Genomic DNA, 6,423 nt, shown 5'->3' with positions numbered 1-6,423 from the left:
GTTTAGTTGACAAATTCTTTTTTTTCATCTTTCTCTGTGTTTGTTCTTGCTTTTTTACTCTGAGCTCTGATCTCTGTGTACAGTTATTTTTAGATGGAACATACTTTTTTTATGAGCTCTGTTTAAATCTATTAATCTCTGTTTTTGTTCTTGCTTTTTTTACTCTGATTCTTATATCTATTTACAGTTATTTTTAGATAGAACATACATTTTTTATTGAGCTCTGTTTAAATCTATTGATCTTTATGTTTGTTCTTGAGCTCTTAAAGCAAAGAGCTCTTGTTCTCTGTGTTATTGATCTTTGTATTTGTTCTTGAGCTCTTGAAGTAAAGATCTCTTAGTCTCTTTGTGTTATTTTTCTTGAGGTATGCTATTGACTCTGATTTTCTTCATCTTTCTCTCATTATCTCTTCTTTGAGCTATGATCCTTCCTATTGAGACAAAAATCTATTTTTGTTATTTTTTTATGTTTGAGTTTGCTGAATTTTACTTAGCTCCAATTATGAATGATGTAGCTACCATGTTTTTTTTGTTACCTTTCTTTTTTTAATGAATAATGCTTATGGGTTCATGATATCTGATATAATTTTTCTAATATATACAGCTATGATGTGGATTTGTTTATATCTTTTTATGCAAACAAGGTATGTATGAATTACCAAATATAATCTTTTGTATTTGGGTTTTTTACTACTTTCTCTGTGATATAGTACTAACATTGCTTCTTGTTTGTGAATAAAATGCTGAAAGAAAATTGGAATTGAGAATTATCTTGCTTACTTTTTTGTGATTTTTGTTTTTGGATTTGGTGAGTTTTACTTAGCTCTGATTATGAATGTTGTAGCTACAATGGTGGGGTTGAATGATTATATCGTTTATAATAGATCTGTCGTTTCCCTATAATAGGATGGACCCACACACATCATCAAGCATAATGAATGAGAATATAAGATCCAAGAGGAACTTGCAATGGACAAAAGCAGAAGAAGATTATTTCATTAAACTTATGAAGAAAGAGAGCAGGGCTGTAGGGAAGGCGCGGTGGGGGCGGGGTTAAAAAAGGTGCCTGGAAATGGATGGTAGAAGCAATGACAATTAAATACGGAAAGTAGGTTAAAGAGCAAGTATAAGTACTTCAGAAACATGTACAATGTCATAAAAAAACTCATGGCTGTATCTGAGTTCAGATGGGATGAAAAGAGGAGGACAATAACCGTCAAGAGTGCTGTTTGGAATGACTTCTTATCGGTATATAATTACTCATTTGCATAGGCTTTTAAAATATTGAATATGCTTAAATGCGAATATCTTTAAAAATAATTTATGGTCTTTCATATGCAGGAGAATGATTGGGCCAATAGATATCATAACAAGACTTTGCCCAAATATTTGCTTTTAAATAAGATCTATGAGGGTAACACGGTAGATGAGACTTACAAATCAACTGGGGGGGGCATTAGAATAAAGCCAGAAAGGCCCAACACTGCATTATCTAATGATCCCCCTTATAAGCCCCGGTCGAATCTAGCTCATCCTTCAATGACTCCATGACTGAAGCTATGACAAAGATGGCCAATAGCATTGAGATGCTAGTACGTGACACCGCTAACAACAGTACTTCTGTGGTGGATGGTCCCAAGGCTAGGAGAGAGGCTTTAAAGATTGTTGAAGGCATGTAGAGAGCAGGTGAAGTTGGTGATAATGTCCTTCTAACGGCGGTAAGGATCTTTCAAGATTCTACAAAGGCAAAGATGTTAATAAACTTGGAGGATCGAAGGATGCAAATTGCTTACTTGGATGAAGATATGAAACACCTCTAAATACTTGATTGACTATGTTTACTTTATGGTTTCTATATTATAAATATGCATGTGGATGACTTCTTTCGCTTGTATGTGGAGGGTTTATTTCATTTTAATGTCAAAGATTGCTTATTGGTTTTCATTATGGATGTGGATGGCTTCTTTCATATTATGGTTTGATAAATATTACTTTATGGTTTGCATTTTATAAGTATTCATTGGATGAGTTCTTTTATTTGTTTGTGGATGGTTTCTTTCAATTTAATGTCAATGGTTGCTTCATGTTTTTCTTTATGGATGTGGATGACTTCTTTCATTTAATGGTTTGATTAAAGATTGTGTTAATGGTTTACATCTTATAAATATGTATGTGGATGTCTTCTTTCATTTTAATATCAAAGATTGCTTTCATTTAATGGTTTGATTAAATATTGATTTATGGTTTGCTTCAGATAAATATGTATGCGGATGACTTCTTTCGTTTTAATGTCAAAGATTGCTTTATAGATGTGGGTGGCTTCATTCATATAAAGGTTTGATTAATGATTGCTTTATGGTTGTGGATGTCTTCTTCCATTTCTAGTTATGGATCCCCAATGGCGTCGGTTGATGATAATATTATGTGCTGTATATACAATGTGTTTTGCATATTGGTATATCACTATACAAAAGAGGAGAAGGCTTGTTCGTACTTCAATTTTTATTATATACAATACTTGTTGTCAGGACACCCTCGTAAGTGCTTCGACCAGTTACGCATGGAAAGGTGTACTTTTATCAGTCTATGCAATTTGTTAAACGAGAAGACAAACATTACAGATACAAGATATTTGGCAGTTGATGAGCAAATAGCCATATTTTTAAGCATTGTCACACACGATCAGCGAAATAGGGTGGTCCAAGAATGGTTCCAACATTCAGGGCAAACCATAAGTTACTACTTCCATAGAGTTTTACAAGCCATCGTACAATTGGAACCCTTGTTCCTGCAACCAACAAGCAATGAAATACCAACCCACATTGCTGGTGATACACTACAATTTTACCCATATTTCAAGGTATGTGAGTGTCAAGTAATCCACATTGTTGTTCTCACATCCACTGAGATCTAATATATAATAGTATGATTTTTTTCTCTTAATAGAATTGTGTCAAAGCTATTGACGGGACTCATGTCCCTGCTCGAGTTCGTAGTCGATTGCATAATCGTTTCTGAAACAGAAAAGGTTTTCTAAGACAGAATGTTATGGCTGCGGTTGGTTTCGATATGCGCTTTCATTATGTATTTGCAGGTTGGGAAGGATCCATATCAGATTCTAAAGTCCTATTTGACGCAATTAGTAATGAAGGCAGTAAGCTTGTAGTGCTTGAGGGTAATTCCGTTCCTTCCTATGTTTCGTTGCTTCGGTTTGTACAATATTTCTAGTGTAATATTTGGCCTTACAATATACTTATTGCACAAACATGGTACAAGAAAATATTACCTTGTAGATGGTGGATATCCTACTATGCGCAGTTTCATAGGACCATATAGAAGAGTTTGTTACTATCTAAACGAATTTACTTCAGGTCCATGAGCTCCTCAGATTCACAAGGAGTTATTCAACAAGCGGCATTCCACACTTAGAATGTGGTGAAGATGACGTTTGGACTTTGGAAGGCCAGATTTCCTATGCTCAAGAATCAAATGCAATATCCTTTACGAACATAGGTTGATGTAGTTATTGCATGTGCAATATTGCACAAATACATCATGATAACACGGGAAGCCGATAGCGGAAGAGAGATGCGTTTTCGAATGAGGGTTGAGAGTCAACTCGTAATTGACGAAGATGATGGTTTTTCGCAATTGACTCAGGGGCACGCTGATCATGAAGTTGGCGTCAATTTGCGAGATGCCATGGCGACGCAATTGTGGGAGGCCTACCTAATTCGCTAGCACTTGTAATTAAACCCTATTCTACGTTTTATATGGACCTTATTCTGTGGCCACAAATATTGAGTCCTAGTCGAATGTTGTCTTCATTTTATTGCATTTTCAATTATATATGTTTAAACTATGGGTGAGGTTTATATGGAGCCTAGGCTTTAAACAATCAAATTAGAGCCTACCTTCAAATAGTATCAAGAAATGTGGTTTCAATCCTGAAAGTCTTTGTGATAGCCTTAAAATATATTTTCATAGTTATTTATAAAGTTTAAAGATTAAAAAATAGTGTAGATAGATAGATCTATGAAAGCTTTAAAAAACTTGAAAACTGATGGTCCAAAAATGCGTTACAAAATAATACTATTTCCAAAATTTTAAATCTATTTTTTTTCTAATGTCCATGCATCTTGATGTCGAGATGATCAATTTGAGGATATTTGGGCATTAAAGCAACCTCTTCTAATGAATGTATTTAAGTAGGCTTAAATTTGATTGTTTAGAGCCTCGGCTCTATATAAACTTTTCCCTTAAATTATTACAGGTTATTATTGAATGGGTTGGTTTTGTACATGGTTTTCTTTATGGATGTATGAATTGTGAATGTTGCTTGACATTCATCACAAATGCCTTAACAGATAACATACAAATATTGTCTGCCATTATAATCTTAATGAGAGAGAGAGAGAGAGCACACAAATGTTCTGTGCATGACTTGTGAATGACGTATATTTTTGAATTGTGAAAGACGTATATATTTTAGGCTGGGATACGGACGCATCAGTACTGAATGTAAGTAGTGCTCAAGTTATTACGGGTTATTCTTGAATGGGCTGATTTCTTACTGCTTGTATTGTGCATGTGTGTTTGAATATTGAGTTTTTCGATTCATTCTCGGAACTGTGGTTTGTTTTGCTATGGTGATAGAGAATAATAGGATTTCTATGAATAATTTTTCCAATTATGGAAAAGTAGTGCATATATTTGTTTTCTGACTGATTGTACAAAATGAATGAAAATTCTTTTTAGGAGAAAAATGAATAAAAATTAACATGTTGAAACAATGATCATTGCAACCTCAGCATGTATTAGTTATTGGAAACCAAAATGCAGAGTTATCATGTGGTGTTAGCGGTGGACATATGAAAAATGTAACTTTTGCCAATTGGATGAAAACTAGTCTTTTCTCTAATCCAATACATATACTCAATTCTTCTTTAACTTCCAAGGAGGTTATCAAATACAGAAATTAGGAACTTCTTAACTTCCCAGGAGGTTATCAAATAGAGAAACCAGAAACGTATTAACTTTCCAGGAGGTTATCAAACACAGAAACCAGGAGCTTCTTAAGTTTACATAACTTAAGAACTTCCAATTTACAACTCATGAACTTGCTTCCAGTTATCAAACAGGCCCTAAGAATGAGATCAACTCATGAAATTCGACCAATGTTTATAGCCTAGCTTCTTATTGGCACTCTTACTTTAATTAACATGGATACCGGAATAATTGTATGGGTTGATGACTAATTGATAATCTATAGATTGCAATAAGTAATCTCTTGTACATGGCATTGAACATGTTGATTGTTTATTGTTGTTATTTTTCTGAATGAATACTTGACATGAAGTAAGAAATCTTTACTAATCATGTTGACTTTGTTGATGTTTTACTCCTCACCAGATTGATTCATGGCCATTGGTGGAGTGAGATTGTTACTCCACCATGGTAGCTATTTTGAGTGTAACCAGAGTGATAGACGAACCTATTATCAAGGGGGGAATGTAAAAGCCACACTATATAAAGAGGTTACTCACTACAACAACTAAAGGCCCATACTATATTGAGCTCTGACCCAAGTAGTTTGAAAATTATGTATCAAGAAAGGACCAGCCAATGGGATTTAATTGATTAATATATGATAGGGACGTAATGTGTAAGTTGATGGTGGCTTCCAATGTAAAAATCAAACATCGCAACCAAATCCAGGGGATCATCAGCCTCTTGAACATACCTCTACTCCATCAGCAAGAGATATGTTTTGTGATAAAAGCCTTCAATTATGCATCATATTATTGCAAGGGTCTTAGTACTTATTGAATGAATTCGAATTATAAGTAAATTTTGTGAAATTATACATTGCTGCTAATACTGGATTATATTAAAACTATATTTGTTTCCTTGACATTTATTGACCTACTTGTGGATCGATGTACTAAATGCTTAAAATGATTTCTTACAGCTGCCCTACTATACAAGTAAACGTCCCTAGAAGGAGTAATGTAGTTATAGAGTAGGAAATTGAATCCAAGGACGAGCCATAGATAGAACATGATGAAGACATGGCACCCTTAGAGAGCTCGTGCAAATCAACACGTCCACGAGTCGACCTAATCGTCGGATATGATTTCAATAATGTTGTGGAGTTTACACAATCACTTAGTTAATTATGCGATATCGTAGTTTTGTGTTGAAGTACCGTAGAAATGATCAAGAAAAAATGATTGCATACTGGAAAGGACCACTAAATTGCACTTGGCACGTGTGGTGCTCCAAGGTCAGAACAACAAAAACCTTCAAGGTGAAAGATTTGATAAATGAGCCAACGTCTAATATAGCAACATTAGACATTGGCCCCTAAGACCAAAAGTTACAATATCTTTTCTTACTACTCCATATCTTTTTGGGCATTTC

Source organism: Amborella trichopoda, chromosome 3, assembly GCF_054954075.1.
Source record: "Amborella trichopoda isolate Santa Cruz 75 chromosome 3, AtrichopodaSantaCruz75HAP2 v2.0, whole genome shotgun sequence".
In the NCBI taxonomy this organism is placed as follows: Eukaryota; Viridiplantae; Streptophyta; class Magnoliopsida; order Amborellales; family Amborellaceae; genus Amborella; species Amborella trichopoda.
This window is presented reverse-complemented; position numbering follows the sequence as displayed.